Source organism: Arachis duranensis, chromosome 9 (assembly GCF_000817695.3).
Source record: "Arachis duranensis cultivar V14167 chromosome 9, aradu.V14167.gnm2.J7QH, whole genome shotgun sequence".
Classification (NCBI taxonomy): domain Eukaryota; kingdom Viridiplantae; phylum Streptophyta; class Magnoliopsida; order Fabales; family Fabaceae; genus Arachis; species Arachis duranensis.
The window spans coordinates 26,006,873-26,031,231 of record NC_029780.3 but is presented as its reverse complement, the minus strand read 5'-3'; the positions used below and the strand labels follow the sequence as shown (position 1 = coordinate 26,031,231).

The 24,359-nt window shown below is 35.5% G+C and overlaps 1 long non-coding RNA gene and 1 pseudogene across 1 annotated transcript; one reads left to right on the top strand and one right to left on the bottom strand.

Moving 5' to 3' along the window:
• Positions 1–12,329: 12,329 nt before the first annotated feature.
• LOC107465224 (uncharacterized) lies at positions 12,330–17,789 on the top strand (annotated as a pseudogene).
• A 4,318-nt stretch (positions 17,790–22,107) lies between these two features.
• On the bottom strand, positions 22,108–23,191 carry LOC127741393 (uncharacterized). The gene is made up of 3 exons (XR_008002359.1): positions 23,045–23,191; positions 22,708–22,949; positions 22,108–22,425 (listed from the first exon to the last, which is right to left on the bottom strand). It is a non-coding gene; the product is annotated as an uncharacterized LOC127741393 (long non-coding RNA).
• Between the last annotated feature and the right edge of the window lie 1,168 nt (positions 23,192–24,359).

The window sequence follows — 24,359 nt, the reverse complement described above, 5'->3', positions numbered from 1 at the left end:
AAAACCATCACCAGTCTTTCTACCTCAGCAATTCTATATCAATACATTATACCCTCACCTAGAGCTAGTGAAACCACATCACTGCGTCTACCCAGGGAGCTCAAATTATCTCATTCAATGATCATCATCATCATCATGCAATTGCATCATCAATTCATCTCATCAAGAACAGCCCTCAACATCCACCGACACCAGCATGAGGGGCCTCTCAGTTGTACAAACACAAGCATAGGCAAGTAATACACAAATAAGGTACAAGTAGAACAAGTAGCACATAATCAGGTAACATAGCATATATGATGTAGAAATCTAAAACAAATAGGCAAACTCAAACAATTCAAACATATGCAAATGATGTATGCCTGCCCTATGGCTGATGATATCATCTGTCGGTTATATAGCCAATCCGACATGTCCTGGTAGCTAACCATTGGACAGAAACACCCCTTGCGGAGTAAGTAGGTTTGAGCTACAATCCCCTTACTACTACCTGCTCAACCCAGAGCCCACTACTGCAGTTACTACCCAGGCAGGTGTTTAAAAGCTCAACTTGAAGCAAGTGGATTCACCACTACTGCCGCTACTACCCAGGCGTCACAATCTATGACTTGGAGCAAGTGGGATGAACCACAACCCTTGCTACTACCCAGGATCTCAAAACATACATTCGTTCTGTTTAAAAGCAATCATCATTGTTATCAAATCTCAAACATTAACCTGGAGCAAGCGGGATGAACCACTACCCTTACTACTACCCAGGTATCACAAATACATTCATTCAAAACTCCATAATTAAACTCATTTATCATAAACATCCTTTTCCGTCTCATACCCAGAGCAAGTGGACAACGCCATTGCCTACTACCCGGGGTCACACATCACATTTCAACTTTTTCATTATTATCCATTTAACATATTCATTCATTAATCATATATGCATTTATACTCAGCCATAATCAATAATGGCTTTGCCGTAACCCGGCAATAACTCAGCCATCCGCATCATGGTTTAATCAAGAACCAGCCATTTATCAATAAATAAAGCCCTTCGGCTCATGGCATACACGTTGCTTCCACCGTCATCCTCCATATCTCATATAATCATCTTTGATCATCGTTGATCATAACTTTTCTCCTTGCTTCATTAGCAAGTTATCATATCCCCTAGCTCCTTTCTCATTGCTAGACATATCATAATGATTTAATATATAATGGGTGAGATCAGAGGCTTAGAAGTATGAGATTTGGCTTTTAAAACTCAAAAATCAACTTTGGCATGAAAACAGGGCCACGTGTACCCGTCCTCCACGCGCACGCGTGGATGGCCACATTGTTCATTGACGCGTATGCATCGCCCACACGTACGGGTGGGCGGAAAAATAGCAAAAGGACGCGCTCGCGTTAGCCACTCGTACGCGTGGGTGCGTTTGTGCCCCTCGCACAAAACTGGCATAACTTCGGCTTTCGGGAGAAATGGCTCGGCATTGGGTGCAGCGCATCGACGCGCATGCGCACACCACGCGCTCGCGTGGATGGTGCCTTCTTGAAAAGCAACGCGTACGCGTCAAGCACGCCTACACGTGGGGGGCATTCTGCTAAAAATTTTTCTAAGTTAAAAGCTGCAGAATTCACAGATTAAACCCCCAATCTTTCAACGGACATAACTTTCTCGTTTTAAATTATTTTCGCCCGTTCTTCGAATGGCATGGACACCTCGGATCCAATTTTATTTCTAAACGAGTTTGGCACAAACGGGTCCGGAGTCCAAGTTATGTTCCGTCAAAGTATGCCCAAAAACCATATTTTCATACAAAACCACAAAGTGCCATTTTCAAAACAAGCCATTTTCAACCCTTTTCAAAATCAACCAAAGCATGTCAATTTCGACCTTTTTTTAAATCAATCAAAATATACCAAAATCAACATCAAGCCTCTTCAACTCATGCATTAACACCTTACCACAATTCACAAAACTGCCATATAACCATTTTTATCAATTTCAAACAAATGGCTAAATTACAAACATATTAACATGTCATACATCCTTCCTCATCCCAATTTCCAACAATACTATTACCAATCAATCATCATTATACATAATCAATATCATACTCACTATCACATGGTTTCACCCATAAATCAACCTTAATCATTCGTCAAGTATATATCACAACATACATATCTCTCATGCATCATCATACCATCAAAGCATCAATAATCATAATCACATATATGACCACAAAATATATCTCAACCAAAACCAAACATACCTCATCTATATAATTTCACCCAAAATTACCAAATTTCACACTTCAACTCCTCAAACCTTATTATTCAATAACCAACCCAATCATTTATATATTCAATATCTGAAATTCATCCAAATCACTTGTGTCATCATACAATGGGATGAAGAAAATTAAAGATATGATTCAGGAATGGAGAGATTTGGTTTATATGGTAAAGGGGAATAGTAAAGCTGGCACCTAACTTGAAGCCTAAGGCCACACTCAGCGCCTAACTTAGAGTGAAGGATCAAGGCCTTGCGCCTAACTCATGTGATGTTGCGCCTTACTTGAATCCTCCCGAGAGTACAAGCACCTTCTGTGCTATACTTGAATTCGGTGGCGCCTAACTTGTTCCCCTGCTCTTCAAATCTTGCGTCTAACTTGAAAATTTTCAAATTAGGCGCAGACCCTCTAGTGAATGTCGCTTCTTGTGGCGTTATATGCGGCGCCTAACTTGAATATTCTCAAGTTAGACGTCATCCAAATCTGAATCAATATCCTCCCAGGTGTTTAAAACTCTGTATTTAGGAATTTGCTTCTCTTTTTTTTTTAATATTTTGCATGATCAAAATACACGTAAAACAAAGAAAAAACAGTAGAAACTCAATGAAATTCAAATAAATAATAAAATCAAAGAAACAGAAATTAAACTAAGGATACGAAAACATCGGGTTGCCTCTCGACAAGCGCTTCTTTACCGTCACTAGCTTGACGGTCAGCTCCTCTAAGGAGGAGGATCATAGGGGCTCAGCTTTTCACCCCTCACTGTGAACTTCTTTCCTGTGCTTCCATTGATCAACTCTATATGCTCAAGAGACAGGATCCTATTCACTGTATGAGGCAAGATTAGGCATGCAGTGAATACCACCTTCATTCCTAGGGAGAAGTCTTCAGTGGAAATCTTTTTGTTTCTCCATCCCCTGGGTACTTTCTTCTTTTTAGGAACTTCCTCCTTGGCGGATGATGGATTTCCAACACTAAACTTAGGTTTGATGTCAGGAGAAATTTTGTTGATTGTCACGAAAGGAGGTTTGAGCTGCAGATTTTGTTGTGCATCATTAGGGGGTTCTTGAAGGTTTGGATCAATAAGTTTAGTCTGTATGCACCTCTCTTCTTCACCTGCTGAATGTATATCTTTGAAGACATAAAAGACTAGTTGCTCATTATGCACTCTAAATACTAATTCACCTTCTTCCACATTAATCAGAGCTCTTCTAGTGGCTAGGAATGGTCTTCCTAGAATTATGAGGCATTCTCATCCTCCCCTGTGTCAAGAATCACAAAATCTACTGGGAGGAAAAACTTACCCACTTTGACCAAGATATTCTCCACTAATTCGTATGTAGGCTTCATAGATTTGTCTGCCATCTGTAATGCTATCTTTGTGGGTTGTGCCTCTTGAATTTGCAGCTTCTTCATCACTGACAAGGGCATTAAATTGATGCTTGCTCCCAAATCACATACTGCTTTCTCAAAGGTTGTGCTCCCAATGGTGCATAGAATTTGAAAGCTCCCTGGATCCGACATCTTCCTTGGCAAGTTATTCTGAATGATGGCACTACATTCCTTAGTCAGGATCACTGTCTCGTCTCCCTTTAAAGGCTTCTTCTTTGACAATAGCTCCTTCATGAATTTGACATAGAGAGGCATTTACTCCAAAACCTCAGCAAAAGAAATATTTATTTGCAACTTTCTGAAGACTTCCAAGAACTTTGAAAACTGCTTGTCCTTGGTCATCTTTTGAAGTCTCTGAGGATATGGAATTTTAGGCTTGTACTCAGGAGCTTTTGGTAATATAGGATAAGTGTTAAGAGAGTCTGGGAATGGGTTGTCCGCATGCTTTGGAGGGACGTGCTCTACTTTTTCTTCTTTCCTCTGGAGCTTCTTTTTCAACGGGCTCCTCATTAACTTGTGCTTCCGTACTTGCCACTTGTCCACTTATCAAGGAGATAGCCTTGCATTCCTCTCTTGGATTTGGAATTGTGTTACCAGGAAGGCTGTTAGTGGTCCTTTGATCAATTTCATTTACTTTTGTGGCTAATTGACCCATCTGAATCTTTGAGTTCTTGATTGATGCTCTGGTTTTCTGTCTAAAACTTGCCAATATTGCTTCTAAATCATTGTTCTGCTGGGGCTGAGAAGTTGCTTGCTGAGATGACTGAAACTGATGGTTATTAAAATTATTTTGTTGAAAATCACCTTGAGAATTATTGTTAAAATTCTGTGGCCTCTGAGGTTGCTCTCCCCACCCAAAATTTGGGTGACTTCTCCACCCCTGATTATAGGTCTTGGAATAGGAATCATTATTGGAATTTCTAGGAGCACTCCCCATGTAATTGACCTGTTCAGTAGAAGATTGAGCATAATCATAATTTTCATGTTGCATAAAATTACCTGTCATATCATAAGGGACCTCTTGATGTGCATTTTGGGTGTTGATAGCTGAGACTTGCATGCCATCCATCTCTTGAGTAAGTAGACTTATTTGCTGAGACATAAGCTTGTTCTGAGCAAGAATAGCATTAAGAGCTTCTGCTTTCATAACACATTTCTTCTGGGGAACCACAGAGTTCACAGAATTCTTGTTAGATGAGTATAAATATTAGTTGCTAGTAACCAATTCAATAAGCTCAATAGTCTCCTCCGGTGTCTTCTTCTTGTGCAATGAACCACCTGCAAAATTATTTAAGCACATCTTGGACATTTCACCCAAACCTTCATAAAAGATATCTAGTTGGGTCCATTTGGAGAACATGTCCGGAGGGCATTGCCTAGTCAGTAGCTTGTATCTCTCCTAAGCTTCATAAAGAGTTTCACCATCCTTCTGCCTGAAGGTCTGAATGTCCACCCTAAGCTTAGTCAGCTTCTTTGGTGGGAAAAATTTAGTAAGAAACTTAGTAACAACTTTGTCCTAAGTATCCAAACTCTCCTTGGGTTGGGAATCTAGCCATAGCTTTGCTCCATCCCTCAGAGCAAACGGGAAGAGCATGAGTTTGTACACCTCAGGGTTCACTCCATTTGTCTTCACAGTATCACAAATCTGTAGAAAATTAGAAATAAATTGATTTGGGTCTTCTTGGGGAAGACCATGATACTGGCAGTTTTGTTGCTCCAGGGTGACCAATTATGGCTTCATCTCAAAGTTATTTGCAGCTATAGGAGGCATCACAATACTTTTTTCATAAAGATCTGTAGTAAGAGCAGAGTAAGAGCCAAGCACTCTCCTTTGTTGCTCATTCTCATTCGGATTTGCCATATTGGCATTAATAGCATTATTATTATCCATAGTGAACTCTGCAGCCTTGTAAAGACTAGCTCGTTGCAAACGTTGCCTGAAAGTCCTTTCAGGTTCAGGATCAAAGTCTAACAGAGATTCTTTGTCTCTATTCCTGCTCATAAACAAACAGAAGATAAGAAAATGTGGGATTCTCTACGTCAGAGTGCAGAGAATTCCCAGTGAGGTAACCTATGTAAAATAATAAAATAAAACAACTAAATAATTAAAACAAAAGGTTCGAAAATTATAGATAAAAATTAAAGTGAAAATTTTGAATTTTTATATTAAAAATGAACAAGAAAATTAAAATAAAAATAACTAGATAACACCAAACTTAATTTCAGAAATTAAAAAAAATACTATAATATTCGAAAATTAGCTAGGGACAAATATAATTAAAGCCGAAGCAAAAATGCCTATTAAAAAAAATAAAAAAAAGTAAAATATTAAAAGGGAAATAAATAAAGAAAGAGAACGAAAAGAAAGAAACGTAAGGGAAAAGAAATGACGTAAAGAAAGAAAAGAAAAAAATGAAAAATAAAATAAAAAACAAACAAAGACAAAAAAGGGGAAGGGGTTATGAGCGAAAAGGAAATAAATAAAGAGAAAAAAAAGAAGATTAAAATTATCTAATTTAATCAATCAAACAACGAGTAATTGTCAAGCACAATCAATTCCTGGCAATGGTGTCAAAAATTTAATATGAAATTTACAACCACAAACTAACCGACAAGTGCACCGGGTCATACCAAGTAGTATCTCAGGTGAATGAGGGTCGATCCCACGAGAATTGATGGATTAAGCAACAATGGTTGATTAATTTACTTAATTAGACAAACAGAAAATGGTGTTTGAGAGTTCAAAGAGCATTAAAAAAGAACTCAGAATATCAGAAGGCATACAATAAATAAGTTGGGAATAAAATATAGAGAAAGCAGTTAAGGCTTCAGAGTTATCTATTTTCTGGATTGACTTTTCTTATTAATTTATTTTAATCATGCAAGATTTAATTCCTGGCAAACTGTATATGACTAAACCCTAATTCTTTAGATCTTTTTAGTCTCCTCTAAAATTCATCAACCGCCAATTCCTTGGTCAATTAATTCCAATTAGAGGGTGAAGTTTAATTCTAGTTATTATGCCACAAAAATCCTAATTATCCAAAGATAAGAGGATTATATGTCACGTATCCCATTAAATCCAGATAATTAGAATTTAGGAGAATATGTTTTCAAGCTGTTGTTCAAGTAAAGAGCTTTTCCAAGTTATACAAGAACTCAACTAGAAAGAGGGTCATACTTCCGTTCCACCAAATTTCATAAAATAAAGAACGAAAACAATTCTTGAATTATATGAATCAATACATGAATTAAAATAGAAAAAATAAGCAACAGAATCAATCCTTACAATAGACAGAGCTCCTAACCTTAACAATGGAGGTTTAGTTGCTCATGGTTCAGAGTGAAAACTAGGATTCTGGTAAACTGTAAATTTGGAATGAGGTAGAATAATCCCCAGAAGAAAAGTTCCTTCTTTTTATATATAGTCCTAATTAATTTAAAATAAAAAACTCTAAAATTAAAATAATATCTTTTTCTATATTAAAATAAAATTTTAATTTAAATCAAAATTAATTAACAATTCGTGCAAGCCTTGTAAGCGTGGGGACCACTTGGCTTCACTAGGATCTACGCCTAAATTGGGGAATAACTGCGCCTTACTTGAGAGATGCAGGGAGTTTTGGCATGTTGAACTCACATGGTGTGCCTTACTTGAAGATTTGGGCGCCTAACTTGAAGCATGGAGTGCTACGTTGTGTGTTGTTGTTATGCTTGGCGCCTAACTTGAGAGATCTCAAGTTAGGCACAGCCTTGGCAGCGTTGATGGAGAAGAAGTATAGACTATTATATATCGTTAGAAAGCTCTAAAAGTTAGTTTTTTAACGCCACTAGAATCACGTCCATTAGATCTCTTTAGAGTGAGATATTTAGGTTTGAGTGCAGAGAGGTCAGGGTTGACAGCATCATTCGTCTTCTTCTCTTTCTCTGCGGAAACTCCATCGAATCCAGTCAAATGCTACCTAAAATAAACAGAATTGCACATGACTCAAAGTAGCATCCATAGTGGCTAAAAGATAATTAATTCTTGATTAAACTCAACAAATTGAATGTAAATTCACTAGGAAAATATAGGAAAGATGCTCATACATCACTTACAGAGGTTATCGATAACGTAACGAATAAGGAATAAGCAAAAGCGAGATTATATATATACAAAAGAGTGTCAAAAACAGGAATATCAAAACTAAAAGTCCGGTTGCGAAGATAACCGGTCCGAGCTAGCAATATATACATGTAAATAAAATAGGAAACCCCAAAGAAAACCCAAATGGACATAAATACAGAAAACCTATTATCCAAAATTCCCTCTAAGAGGAGTCATCACAGTTTGTATTATTTAATGGAGATAAAAGTATCTAAGCAAAACATATAAACCAAAATATAGTCCCGAAAATCAAGGATCTTTGCTAATCCAGAAGTCTCCAGCATGCTTCAGCGAGAAGCCTCACGTCCTGCATCTGAAAACCACAAAATTCGCATGGGTGAGAACCAGAGGTTCTCAGTATGGTAACAGTGCCCACATATCTAACATGTAATGTCCTGGGAAAGCCAAAGGTAATCCTAGAACTTCCAACAGATAATTCAAAGCTTATAAATAGGCTAAACCATAAATGGCAACTGCCTAAGGATTCTTCAGTCTAACTAATACTTTCCTTTCCAATTCCTTCAGACCTCCCAACCACCAGCATGAGTATAATATGGCAAACACATTTATATCAAACAAGAGATATACAAATAGGAACAGATAAGGCATTTAGACATTTAGCAAGTAATATGCAGTCAAATAGGCAATCTCAAACAATTCACATAGTATGCATATGATGTATGCCTGTCCTAATGGCTGATGATATCATCTGTCGGTTATATAGCCAACCCGACAAGTCCTAGTAGCTAACCATTGGACTGTCCCTCTGTCCTGCATCCTCAACTCGAGTTATTCTCGATCATGATCATGATCATAATCATAATCCATATCCAACACCCTCATTGGTGTGTATTCACGGGGGCGAGCTCATCCAAAACTTTCACAGTGTCCGGCCACACTTACGACATAGGGTCAGCAGAGTATCGAGTCTCCACCTGGAGCACGTGGTGGTTAGCCACTGCGTTTACCCAGGGAAACTCGTATCTTAGATAGTGGAAGTGCAACATTCACATTTCATTCAATAGCATATATGCAATTATACTCGGCCATAATTCAATAATGGCTCCGCTGTAACTCGGCAATAACTCAGTCATCCGGCTCATAGTTCAATCCAGAACCAGCCAATTTATTAATAAATACAGCTCTTCGGCTCATGGCACATAAAGCACTTCACTGCCATCCTCCGTATCTCATATAATCATCCTTGATCATCATTGATCATTAATTTTCCCCTTGCTTTATTCACAAGTTATCACATCCTCTAGCTCTTTTCTCATTGCTAGGCATATCATAATGATTTAAGACATAAGGGGTAAGATCGAAGGCTTAGAAGTATGAAATTTGGCTTTTAAAACTCAAAAATCAACTTTGGGATGAAAACAGGGTCACGCGTATGCATCATCCAAGCGCACGCGTAGATGGCCAAAAAGTTCATCGACGCGTATGCATCGCCCACGCACACGCGTGGATGTTAAAACAGCCAAGCGACGCCTACGCGTCAGCCACGCGTACGCGTGGGTGCGTTTGTGCCCCACGCACAAAACTGGCACAGTTCTCGGGAAATTGGCTAAGCATTTGGTGCAGCACATCAACACGCACGCGTGGGCCCCGCGCATGCGTGGATGGTGCATTTTTGAAAATTGACGCGTACGCATTGGTCACGCCTACGCGTAGGGGGCATTCTGCTAAAAAATTTTCTAAGTTAAAAGCTGCAGAATTCACAAATTCAACCCCCAATCTTTTGATGGACATAACTTCTTCATTTCAAATCATTTTTCGCCCGTTCTTCGAACGGCATGAACATCCCGGATCCAATTTCATTTCTAAACAAGTTTGGCACAAAACGGGGATCCGGAGTCTATGTTATGCCCCATTAAAGTACGCCCAAAAATAATATTTTCATACAAAACCACAAGGTGCCATTTTCAAAACAAACCAATTTCATCCCTTTTCAAAATCAACCAAAACATACCAATTTCAACCCTTTTTGAAATCAATCAAAATATACCAAAAATCAACATCAAGCCTCCTCAACTCACACATTAATACTTTACCACAATTCACAAAATCTCCATCTAATCATTTTACCCATCTCAATCAAATGGCTAAATTACAAACACATTAACATGTCATACATCATTGCTCATCCCAATTTTCAACAATACCATTCCCAATCAACCATCATTATACATAATCAATATCATACCTACCGTCAACATGGTTTCACCCACAAATCAACCTCAATCATACATCAAGCATATATCACAACATGCATTTTTCTCATATATCACACCATCAAGGCATCAATATTCATAACCATATATATGACCACATCATATATCTCAACCATCCAATAACATCAACAATTCAATGCCTATCTTAGGGCCCTACCCTAAGTTTTCACACCACATTACATTTTAGATACAGAAAACCGAGTCTATACCTTAGCCGATTTCCCACGCTCAACCAGAGCACTTCCAAACCACTTTTTCACAAGCTCTCAAGGTTTCAACACCTCCAAGAACAAAGTTTTGCACACCAAAGCCCTCTTCCAAGCTTTCCAAAATATCAATCAAGCTTCAATATTCACATATACGCTACCTAAGCCATAATGATCATACCCAAACACCACAACTCAATACCCAAGCATCATAAAATAACAAATTACACAAGGGTTGAGAATCTTACCACACACAAGGTTCAAAGAGATAAGATTAATCTTCTTCTTCAAGAGAGTTGGGTCCTATAACATCAAAGAGCCCAAAATCTCAACACATTCTCCATAAAATTCGAAATTTAGGGATGAAGAACTGAAATAATTTTGTAGCTTACCTCAAGAATAAAGTAGTGGATTTTGTAGATCACTTCGTGGTGAATGCGTGGCCGCAAACGGTGCGACAATCGGAGCTCTAGATCAAAAGTTATAGTGGTTTGAAGATCAACCACGGGTTAGAACTTGAGAGAGTATTCTTCCCCTTCCCATACTCATTTTCAGCGTGTTTAGTGTGTTGTGAGGAGAGAGAGAGAGTGCTGAAAATTAGGGTTTTGGATTAGTTAGGTTGGGCCAAGGGCCCAATATGGGTCTGATTGGCTCAGTTTGGCCCGTTTGCTCTAATATTGGTATGATTTCTACAAAATTGGTATCGAAATTTTTGTCTCAATATCCTCTATCATATTAAGCCATAAAAATCACATTTTTGACTTTCTAGAATAAATTCTTATTTATGGGTTAATTAGTCATTAATTAACCAAATTTTACATAGTGGGGACGCCCACACATTGAGAACTATTTTTCAGATGTAAGTTCATTGATTTGAAAGTCACACTGTATGCGGCCTAGCCGTACAACTTATAAATACACTATATGCATCTGGAAAGCCATATCTGGAACTCGTTCCCGGATAATGTTGAAAACAGGTAGGCAACCGACACATGAGCTCATGGCCTGCTTAGGACAGACATGCATCATAATGTTTGTGCATATGTATTTGATTGTGTTTGCTTGTATTACTTCTTTGTGATTGTGCTGTTTGTCTTACTGCAATTTATTTGTGTGTTGATTTGTTTCTTACGCTATTATTTCTCTGTAATTGGAAACTGAGGATGTGATTGAGATTTGCTTTAAGTTTGGAAATTTAAAGACGGTAATTAATTAATAAAGTAAAAATAAAAATAGTATTTTCAAAGGTTCAACAAAATAGTTTTATAGAGTAAGTTAATTATTTGTATTATATTCATTACTTTTACGGCATTCCCATTTCCTACTGAGAATGTGTAGTTGTTCTCACCACAAAATTCTCCAACCTTTCAGTGACACAGGTTCGAAGACTCAGTATGAAGCTGCGGATGATTAGTAAATTTACTTATGGTTCCTGTTGTTTTTATAGAGTTTCCTCGCGCTTGTTGCTGTAGTTTTTTATCTTATCCAGAGGGATAGGTATTGTATACGAGTTTTACACTGAATGTATTCGTATAGCATTTATTATTATTAGTAATTATGTGATTATTATTACTTGAAGATCTTTGATATGTGGTTTTAATTAATAAAAACAAAATTTTTTGGAATTTTCTTAAAAACTGAAATGCGATATCGACGTAAAGGTCAATATTAAAAAGATAAATTTAAGAAAATAGGTTAGTAACTCCTTACTTTTGGTACGATCATGACGTGCTAAAAGTTATGGTGTTACACGATTCCCACGTAACTCAAAACACCAAGCTTGAACTCAAAGCTCCAAAACCATCAAGCTCACTCCAACAAAATCATACCTCAATCTAACATCATCTAACATATAAAAACATCACTAGGGCTAACCCAAAATATCAAACCACAAGTGTTTAAAGAGACTTACCTTACCCAATAATATTAGGGACAAAATCCAACAATATTCCAATGCTAGATCACCCCTTCTCAAAAACCAAATCCAAAATTGCGAAAATGTTAGGGCAAGAAACTGGAGTGCGAATTTCGAGTTCTTACCTACAAAGCTTAGTTAGAAATGACGAGCTCGATGAGAGCTTCACGTGGCCGTAAACGACTCGTCAATCGGAGCACCGTAGCTCAAGTTGTGGCTCCCGAAAGGTGATAATAAATAGTGACACCCATTTTCTTCTCCCTTTTCTCTCAATCCGCATTTTTCTCTCTCTTTGGTGGTGAAAATGAGCTAAAAGCTCATATAATGAGCATATATATATATATATATATTTTATTCTAAATTATTTTTGTCCTTTGAAAACAATAAATTCAGTTTTCAAAATTTTATTTTCTAAAATACGTGGTACTGGACAGATTAGAGTCGGTATTGTCATCTTAAGTGCCGATATGCATTTTTACAAAAACTTTTCATAAAAGATACATTTTTGCACTCAAAAAAATTTATTGAATTCAAATTTTACCTTTATATTTAAAAAAATACTTCTATATTTTCGAACCTATTTCGGATAATTAAATTATTATTTTATTAAAACGTTTATTCCAGTTTTTACAGAATGCCTCTTCTTCCTTCACGCCATTCACATCATATGGGCTATTGTGTAATGTTTTTTTTTTTCATTTTATCAATGCAAAATATTTTGGTCACTTTATACGTACCAAACCCACTTATATAATTACTTCAACATTATGCTAAGTCCACACAATAAAAAAATCCATAAATACTCTAAACATAATAAATAACATTTATGATTATAATGTTTTAACATCAAGATTATATTTTTTCTATTGTTAATTATTAGACAAAATTTATCCATTGTGGGTCTAACTTTTGCAATCATTGGTTATCACTAACCAAAATTCAAGTCACTTTTACACTACAAAATACACATATACAAACTCCCAATTTGGCACGCACGCTTCAACAGCTGAGGAAGGAATCTTCCTTCTGCATAGTAGAATTTTCCATCTTAAATCAATAAGGTTATATCTGTTTGAAAGGAAAATAGAAGGAAAGAAAATGGAGGAAGGAAAATGGGAAGGAAAATGATTATTTTCTATTGTTTGCTTGAGGAGAGAAATTAGAGAGAAAAGAAAGGGATGAAAAGAAATTGGTGGGATCCACTAATTTTTTTCTCTCCAATGTTGGAAAGAAAAGAGAGAGAAAACTTATTTTCTCTCTATACTTCCAATATTACCCTTTCACTTTTTTCAATATATTTTATAATATCAAGGTAAGATTGTCTTTTTATAATATTTATTTTCTTCTTATTTTCCTTCCATCCAAACACATCTAAGGAAAATAAAAATCCAATCAATTTATTTTCTTTCCCTTTTATTTCTTTCTTTCCAACCAAACATAGCCTAAATTCTGACAACAGGGAAGCTATGGTCTTCTTTATTTACCGAGCCTCTAAGAATGTACATATGCTAAGACAAAGGTATGAATACATATTCTTCTGTTTGTTTTAAATGGATCTTGTATTCTTGTATTTTTGTGTTATTTCTTTCAACTCTTCATCAGGGAAAATTTTTGAGTAAACATTTGTGTTTATAGTTGGTTTTGATAACCTAAACTTAGGCTACATAGCTACAATATAGATCAAATTTGTCTAAATTTAGAATCATCTGCATTATGATTGCTATTGCTCTTTTTTACAGGTTACAAATGGAAAGAATAGATACATTAAACATGAGAAACAATCAAGAATTGTTCCTCTGTATCAATTCAAGTGCTATTCAAACAGTTCCATCTATTCAGATTGGCATAAAACTCAGTTTGAACATTACAGTAAAACTATAAAGTTTCACTAAAATGTTAGCCATATAGCATACATGTTCAACATGTTTAGCAAATTTTTCACTCAGTGCTTTTTTAGAAATCAAATTCTCAGAGACTTTTCTTATTAATTTTACATTATCATCCCTAGAGCAGAGCTCATCATGTAACTATGTCTCTGCCATGTCTTGCAATTGTATATTTATATATGGCTCCAGTGTTTGGCTATGAAAAATTGCCAAAGCCCTTGTTCTTTCACATGACTCCAGCTATCACCAACTCATTAGTCATTAGTATGTTCCTACTAACATCACTTTGTTATGTTGATTATTAATTTGTCTTTGTGGAATTGTGGCTAATGTTATTTACAATTAACTAACTATTATTATCTCTTTTCTTTTCTTTTCTTTTTTTAGGTTAAGAACTCACTGTGTGATTGAGCCTTATATCGGTTGTCACACCTTCATTGTTTAATCTTCTCTTCACTGATGCAAATTTTATATGAGAGTTTCCACTTCTCTTCTTTTTTTTCTTTTGACTTTATGTTTTTATGTTTTTGCAAGATGAAGATAGACTTAAAAGGATTGAATGGTAAATAAATTACTCATATTACTCATAAATCAGTTTGGATTTGCATAAAGCCACGGGTACTATTTCTTTCTTTGTTTTTCTTTTGGACAATATATCATTATAGTTAGCATAGCAAATTAGCAAGCTTTGTCTTGCAAAAGCTAAGTGCCAAGATCAAAGATCTTTTGACGATGATTATTATTATTATTATTATTATTATTATTATTATTGTTGTTGTTGTTGTTGTTGTTGTTGTTGTTGTTGTTGAATGCTATAAACTGTAGAGAGAACAGGATTGACAATGAAGAACTTTGATTCTAGGGCCAATATTGGCATTATCTCTTTTTTGTATTGAATGAAAATGAAGACTTAAAAGCTGTGATATAGGATTTAAAGGTATAGTTCCTTTTTATGTTGGCATGATATTATGATTTTTAATACTTAGTCTTCTCATTGATACATCCATTCTGTATGCTTTACTAGTCCTCATCACATTTATTTGTGCATTTAATCATCTTTTCGTGTGATTCTCTAATACACATGCTAATTGTCTAATTTGTAGTGAAATACTCTATCCCATGTCTTATTGTGCTTCTCATATGCTTGATCTCTCTAAAGTTTTTACACATTTTTTTGTTTCTTTTATTCTTGTAAATTGTAAGTATAAAAGTGCTTTTGACCACTCAGTTATAGTTGCATAAAATATTCACCGAAGATAATTGGTAAAAGCCACTCAAATTTTTCTACATGTGTTATTTGTTATATCATTATCGGATCTGATGAAGTATGTTGTTTTAATCTTTTGGATACCCGTGGTTTTCTTTTCTTTTTTTTTTTTTTTTTTAAAGGTAACTAGATAATAATTTGTATGTCTATGAGTAATCAAAGGTGTATGCTCTCACGAAGGAAAGGCATACCCTTCGACCGGAGTAGAATAAAAGAAGTGATGTTGCTGCTCTCTAGAAGGAAAAAGATGAAATAATTATTCAAGTTATGGCAGAAAGAGGGGCAGTTGGACATTTTTAACTTGAATTTAATATTTGCAATTCTTCCCTGCTTTAAGTTCATTTTTGAAATAAGTAGCACTGCCTTGTTTGATGGTGTTGTAAGTTCTTGATACTTTCATTCAAATAGGTCTCTGACCTTTTGTCCTGTGGATATTTTTGTCTCTGACCATTTGAAAATACTTTTAAATCCCTCACCTCCTTAAAAGTTGGACATATTACTCCCTCTGTGCAAATGCCTCCTCCGTCAGACCCAACGAAAAAATCTGACGTGGCTTCCGTTCTGATGACCTGGCTTTATGGGTGCACACCTGCCATATAAGCGGAATGGTAGTTTTGAAAACTGGACAAATAAGTCCTTCCCCCCTTAAAACTGCGTGGTTTCATTTGGTGTGGCAGCCCTTTACTTACACATTCATCTCTTCTTACTAGCTGATATATGAAACAGTATCGCTCTCTTCCCTTCCCTTTCCGCCAATACCCTCCATCCTTTGGTGTGGATCTCCAGTTAAGTGGTGATTGATTTTTGATGCTACTATGGCTACTAGTTATATTTGACAGTTGAGTCCATTCAAATGTGAATGCTTGTCAAACATATTTATTTATATTTCTAGTTGTTAATTGGATTAAGGAGTTGAGCTATTTTTAGTTCTCTTTCATCAAACATGATGTTCTTTATTTGAATAAGCTCCATAATCATACTCTAGTTTTGAATAGTGAATAATCTTGATGCTTTTTCTGAGACCATTTGATTGAGTTCCTCTGTTCCCTTGGTTGTTATGTATGTAGGATTAAGGAACGATTTTAAGCAGTCTTAATTAAATCCTGATTATGCTGAAAGCTCTCTTTCAATCATGCTGGAGTTTTTTAAACACAAGGCTACAAATATTGAATTCGTAGGCCATCATCTTGTTTGATTGTTATCTCTGTGATCAAATATAAAAATAATTGAACCATTCTATCTTGTATTTAGGGAAAAATAAATGCGAATTATAGTATTTAGCTCTTTTTTTAATGATAATGATTAGAGAAGTTATTAATCAAATGAATGAGTGAGCCTATGATGAACTGTGTGTTAACCTATCACTCCCAATGGAAAAGTCAGGGGGGTGTTGGTGTGTTGGCAACTGACAGAGTGGCACATGATGATACCTACTGTGGTGTACTAAATAAACGCATATACTAGGATCTTTCACTATGGAAGAAAATGGCCCCTTGCTTGAAAATGAATTAGAAAGGACTTTTTTTACATGTTTGTTTTGTTATTTATAGTAAAATCCAAAGGAAGACATGTATTATAATCATCTTTTATAGCTAATAGAATGTGTATCAGATGCATGAATTAGATTAATATTATTGGTGTATTGCATATGATCATTGCTTAGCAAGATGCGTATATAATATTTACTTCTAATGTATGTTTGGTTTTCTATTCCTCCAACATGATTTAGTTTTGAGTGAAGATGTTGTTGTGGTTAATGTTCTTTCTTTAATTTATTTTTTCCTCCCTAAAAATAACTTTTCTAGGTTTTACCTGGCTACACTTATGTAACTCTGTCCTATTTGGCTTTTTTAGATTGGATGTCAGGAGTTGACCACTAATGATCCCATTGAAGTTCAAATGATCCGTTATGCTTGGTCATTTTATCTATTGTGATTGAGAATATGGAACTTTCCTTCATACTGTATTGCTGGAAGTGTGCAGAAAAAAAAATGATTCCACAAAGCCAACTTATTCTGCATCGGAATGTTCTGATGATGAAAATTCAGTTGTTGGGAGAGAAGAAGGGCTAGAATGCCCAATATGCTAGGAATCTTTCAACATTGTTGAAAATGTCCCCTATGTATTGTGGTGTGGCCACACCCTTTGAAAAAATTGTATAATGGGACTGCAATGGGCCTTTATAAAGTTTCCAACACTACCAATTCAATTTTTGCTCTTTATCTTCTACCCATGGTGCAACCTATCTTTTTGTTTGGTTTATCAAGGGAATATTAAATTCCCTCGCAAGAACTACTTTTTCTTTGGATGGTTGAGAGAATGAATGGTGATAGAGGGAAATCACACTCAAATTGTGGTGGTGATAATCAACAACATTGGCCAATTAAAGATAATTTAGCCATGGAAAGCTATGTAAGCCATGAAAATGCCCGGAGGAGTCAAGTTCACTAACCATGTGTATAAAAGCTTGCCACACAAAATGATGTAATTTTGAGAGGAGGGACTTATTTGTCCAGTTTTTAAAACTACCATTCCATTTACATGCCATGTGTGCACCCGTAAGGCCAGTCATCAGAGCGGGAGCCACGTCAGACTTTTTTGTTGAGTCTAACGGAGGCATTTGCACGAAGAGACTAATTTTTCCAACTTTTAAGGAGGTGAGGGACTTAAAAGTATTTTCAAATGGTCAGTGACAAAAATGTTTGCAGGACAAAAGGTTAGGGACATATTTGTCATTTTTTCATCCAATTAAAATTTGATCTATTTAGCCTTCTTTTCCTTTTGGGCCTAGTGCCTTCCACTGTAATAAATAAATAAAAAAATGCAATTATAATTTTCATATGTAATGTATTAAATTTTCTTATCTTGTGTTGACAAATGAATAATATATTTGAGGGGCATTGCTATTATAGTTACAATTGGATATCATAGAGGTCCTTTTTTATGTTAGAATGTATCTCATCTCAGGTGAAGAGATTTCCAGAAAGGAGGCTATTCAAGAATCGACAATTAGAAAATTAAGGGCTCAGGTATGCATATAGCTACTTGCTTCATTTGTTTTTTTTTTAATTCATATTTTGTTGCTCTTATATCTATTAATCAATGCTTTCTTTATATATTTTAAAAAAATAGATTAGAGAACTTTAGGAAAAGAAGAAAGGTTTGGCTACTAAATTTTAGGTAATTACATGATGAACTATTTTCTTGAAATTTTTATTACCTTTGTAATGATTCTGAATAAGTTTAAGTATCTTCAATAAACGAGCAATTCTAGAGATACAAAATGAAGCGGCATGAGAGGAGGGAGAGTGATTTGAGATCGAGAGGATTGCTAACGTGTTCGAAGACTGATTCCCAACATTCATCTGGTAAGTCCGGTGCATTTCTTGTTGATGGAGCCATTGTTGTGTAGAAGGGTTTTGGAGAATGATGATGGGAGTTTGAGTTTTTAACGTGTGTTTTATTGTTGTCATTGTCTTATAAAGAAAAATAAATGCGGGAACTACCACAGGCTATAGAATTTATGGATAGGCCTGGTGGTGTTAAATGAGCCAGGTATAGATTTTTTTTTCGTAAATAAATAAAAACAAATATTTTCAAAAATAAAATATGATAATTTTGGGTATAACTAGATACTCATCAAAATTCATCCTTTACACCATTAATTAGTTATTATCTATAAAAAATTAACAAAATAATTATAATAATTATTTTTAGATATTATGTCTCAAATCTTCTCTCTCATATATTTAAATTCAATAATACTCCACATCCATGCAATAACTCTAACTAAGTCAACCAAGTTATTTTTCATTCACGCGCCTCCTCCCGTCTATTAACGTAATTATGTAAAGCATCTTCCTCAACGTAAACCTTCTTCGATCTGCATTGTATTCTTCAACGTAATAAGCTCCCGTCGTTCTTCTCTGCTGCTTTTCATTCTTCTTCGTTTTCTTCTCTGCTCTCATCGTTCTTCTTCATTTTCTTCTTTGATCTGCATTGCATTTATCTTCATCCTATTCTTCTTCATTTTCTTCTTCGATCTGCATAGTATTTATCTTCTTTGTTTTCTTCTTCATTTTTAGATTTCAATAGCGCATCAAAATAATGAAGGATTCAACTTCAAACCAGTTGAATGAGAGTAATTTAGATTATTCTTCTGAATCGAATCAAGGGGATGAGGTTTGGATTATTCAATTTTGAATTGAATTGAATGGAATGTAATTGTTAAATTCTGGACGTAGCTGTTTTGAATTGAATTAAATTGAATGGAATGTAATCACTAAATTCTAGATGCAAGTGTTTTGAATTTAATTTTATTTAATGACAATATTCAATTCATTTAGCATTGTACATTGGTTTCGTTTTGATAGTATTTCTCGGTTTATTCTAGCCGCAGGTGTTCTGAATTTGAATTTATATAATGGACAATGTTCGGTTCATTTAATATTATACAATGTTTTCACTTTGATTATATTTTCGGTTCATTCTGGACACAGGTGTTTGAATTTGAATTTATATAATGAAAAATATTCGGTTCATTTAGTATTATACAATGGTTTCACTTTAATAATATTTTCGGTTAATTTTATAGTCCATGTGTGTTGTGAATAAACAATTTGTCCCAAAGATTGGGATAACTTTCAAGACACTAAAAGAAGCTGGAAAGTTCTATAAAGATTATTCCAAACTTGTCGGTTTTTCTACCAAAATAAAGAACACAACTTGGAAGGGAGATGAGATTAAGAATAAACTAATCACATGTAGTAGAGAGGGGAAGTGGAAATTCAAGATATTGTCTTTGGATAATTTCCAAAGTTATTCTAAATCATTCACACCCTAGCTGTCCAGATCGAGCAGAGATGCTCAAACAACACAGGGAGCTAAGCATGTTTGTGCGTCGCACCATTGAAAACAATGAGGAAGTCGGAATCAGACCAAGTAACACATATTAGTCATTCGTAGCAGCAGCAAAAAGTCATCGGGAACTAAGTTTTATAGAAAAAGACGTGAGAAATTACATTACAAGGAAAGTACAGAATATTTTTGAACAAGACGATGCCAAAGAATTTGGCAAGTACTTATTAAGAATGAAAGAGAAGAATCAAAATTTCTTTTTCGAGTTTAACTTCAAAGGTGATCACTCCATCAAAAATACATTTTGGACTGATGCAAGAAGTAGGGCTGCATATTTGATACCACTTACAACACAAATAGGTATTCGGTTCACTGACATATAGTTTTAGGTTCACAGAGCCAACACATTTCAGTTCATAACAATTGTTAGTGTCCATTTTTGCAGGTACAATCTGGTTTTTGGTTCTTTTATGGGCGTGAATCACCACAGTTAGTTGACACTTCTCGGATGCGCTCTGATAAAAAATAAGGATATCCAATCATTCAAATGGCTATTCGAATGTTGGCTCCATTACATGGGAGGGAAGGCACCAAAAGACACTCTTACTGATCAATAAGCATCGATGCAAAGGGCTATTGAGATGTGTATGCCAACAGAAATTCACCGGGGGTGCATTTGGCACATCATGAAGAAGATCCCAAGGAAATTAAAGGGCTACAAGCGACAGGAAGAAATCGAACAAGAGATGAGTCATGTCGTTTAGAACTCGTTTACAAAAAGATACATTCGACAGAAATTGGAACAATTTTGTCACAAAGTACGGTGTTGAAGGCAATAAGTGGCTTTTAGGTAACTGAGGTTTTAATTTGAATTATTTGATGCTATTACTTTTTTTATGAAAACGTGAATAACTTTCAATTTATATGGGCGTATGTTTTCGATTCTTTCTGCAGAGCTATTTGAAGATCGCCATTTATGGATTCCGGTTTATCTGGATCACCACTTTTAGGTGAGATGAGAAGAACACAAAGGAGTGAGAGCATGCATGCCTTTTTTAACAAGTTTATCATACTGAATAGCTCCTTGATTCAATTTGTAAAGCAATACGATAATTGCCTAGCAAGCAGAGAGCAAAGAGAGAGAGAATTTGATGCTGCAGATTTTCATACCGTGATACCGTAAAAAACAAATTCAGCAATAGAGGCTCAATTTCAGCACGTGTATACTCACGAGAAGTTCAGGTAAGTTCAAGCACAATTCAGAGAAAAGGTGAATTGCATCACAAGATCAATGCATTCCACTCTAGGTTTTACGACATACGAAGTTGTAGAGCAAGTTTCTAACACCACATTCAACAAGTTTTTTATTATGTATGACGCAGTATCACGAGAAGTAAAGTGTCAGTTCTTGTTGTTTAAGTCAAGGGACATACTGTGCCGTCATTTTCTGAGTATCTTAAGATTTGAGTGCAAGATACAGTGGCACCAAAATATATATTGGAACGATGGAGTAAGAACATAAAGAGGAGGCACACAAATATCAAGAGCAGACAAGACGAGCCTCTACTGGAGTCGAGAAGCAAGAGATCTGATGATTTGGTGTTTCGGTCACACAATATTTATGAATTTATGTCAAAATCCGAGGAGCTGACCGGAATTCTACATCATGCTTTTGATATTGTCATGGTCGAGATGCAAGAATATCAAGAGACAAAATAGATGAAATTAACAAGTAAACTAACAGAATTAAGATGCTAGAACAAGAAACTGTAAATGAAACTAAATCAAAGCAAGCTCAAAACCTAAATCTCTGGAGAGAAATAAACCTAAAACCCTAAATTCTAGAGAGAAAAGAGATCTTCTCTCTCTAGAAATCTAACCTAAAATATAACAAAAATCTATCTTAATTTCTCTCCTTTGATTTTCTTTGAGTTTGGCTTGAAATAATACTTTAAAAATGAGTTGGATTGGGCCCAAAATTGGCCTGAAATCGCAACCCATGTGTTCACTTAAGTGAACTCACGTGCTGGCAGTCGTGCATACGCATGAGGCATGCATACACATGACTTCGCGAATCTCTAAAACATGCATACGCATAAGACATGCGTACGCACAACTTGATATTCATGTGTATGCATGACCCTAAAATGCTCAAAACTATATTTCTTCATGAATTCTCCACTTTGCATGCTTTTCCTTCACTTCTTCAAGCAATCCTTGCCTTCTAAGCCTAAAATCACTTAACAAACACACATGACATCGAATGGAATTTAGCAATTTAAAAGTCTAAAAAACATGTTTTTAATCTTAAGCACAATTCAGACAAAATTTATAAAAGTATGCTATTTCAGTAAATAAATGTAGGATAAGTTGATAAAATTCAGTTATTTCAATATAAAATAAACCATCAAATTGTGGTTTATCAAGGATACAATTTGGAATCATTTAGTTCAGAAATAACTTCAGCAATATTATAGATGAATATTACAAATGAGGAAGAAGACCATATTACCTGGATAGGTGAAAAGGATGGTCATTACACAGTGGCTTTAGGGTACAAAATTAGTTTTCAGCTCACCCACCTGTCGCCGAACAACCTACCCGAGGTTTGCAAGGACAAGAAGCTCTAGAATCTATTATGAGACCTTTAATACCCAACAAAAGTTAAAGTATTTTTCTAGAAAGTACTGTATGACGGACTCCCTATTCGTCGAAAACTCCATTGCCAAATTCCAAGAATCACAGAAGAGTGCCCTAGACGCAATTCAGAGGTAGAGTTAATGACTCATTATCTAATTGAATGCTTGATGTCAAAGGATATATGGTGAAAGACAACAGTAGATGCTAACCTGCTCGTGGATAGCTCGAATGAATTTTGGAAAAGATGGAGCCGCTTTACTGATGGAATGCTGAGAGGACAAAATGGGAAAAAGAAGATAACAATTGCAGTAATAATCACCTGAAAGATATGGAATTTATTAATTTTTGAGTAATGCAGAGGGAATGCTCAAGATAACTAGTAATCATAATGACAATAGAAATAGATATTAGGTTGTCATATTTTTGTGCCAATAAGGCTTTTTAAAAAAATATGTTAGGTTCATTTTTTGGCTGTCCAAAAATTGGACCCATCCTTGATTGTTTTCATTCCATTCCAATAAATGAAATAAATTACTAGCTTATGAAAAAAAATTAAATAGTATGCAATTATAAATTATGATTTAATATATCTTAAATAATATTAAATAATTAATCATAAATTTAATTTATTAATTCTAAACTTGGTAAAATTTTTTACGGAGATACTTGTCCTTTTTGAAAAATACAAATATCTTATTTTATGTTTAGTAAATTAAAAAATGTGTTTATACTTGTAGTTTAAAAATTAAAAGTGCTATTAAAAATACCTAAAATAATATTTTTTAAAATTAATTTGTGATTGTAGTTTTATATATTAATATATATTCAAATTTAACATATATTTATACCTATAAGGATGAAAGGACCAGCCTTGGAAGGTGACCCTTCATCCCCTACCCGACCTTAACAAAGCCTGTGGTGCACGAAATTGCAATCACACTTTTGCAATCCCGCACAACTAACCAGCAAGTGCACTGGGTCGTCCAAGTAATACCTTGCGTGAGCAAGGGTCGATCCCACGGAGATTGTCGGCTTGAAGCAAGCTATGGTTATCTTGTAAATCTTAGTCAGGATATCAGAAATTATCAGGATTGATTGTGGAAAACAAAAGGACGTGAAATGGTTACTTGTTTTGCAGTAATGGAGAATAGGTTGAGGTTTTGGAGATGCTCCATCTTCTGAATCTCTGCTTTCCTACTGTCTTCTTCATCAAACATGCAAGGCTCCTCCCATGGCAAGCTGTATGTAGGGTTTCACCGTTGTCAATGGTTACCTCCCATCCTCTCAGTGAAAATGTTCTTATGCTCTGTCACAGCATGGCTAATCATCTGTCGGTTCTCGGTCAGGCCGGAATATAATCCAATGATTCTTTTGCGTCTGTCACTAACGCCCCGCCTGCTAGGAGTTTGAAGCACGTCACAGTCATTCAATCATTGAATCCTACTCAGAATACCACAGACAAGGTTAGACCTTCCGGATTCTCTTGAATGCCGCCATCAGTTCTAGCTTATACCACGAAGATTC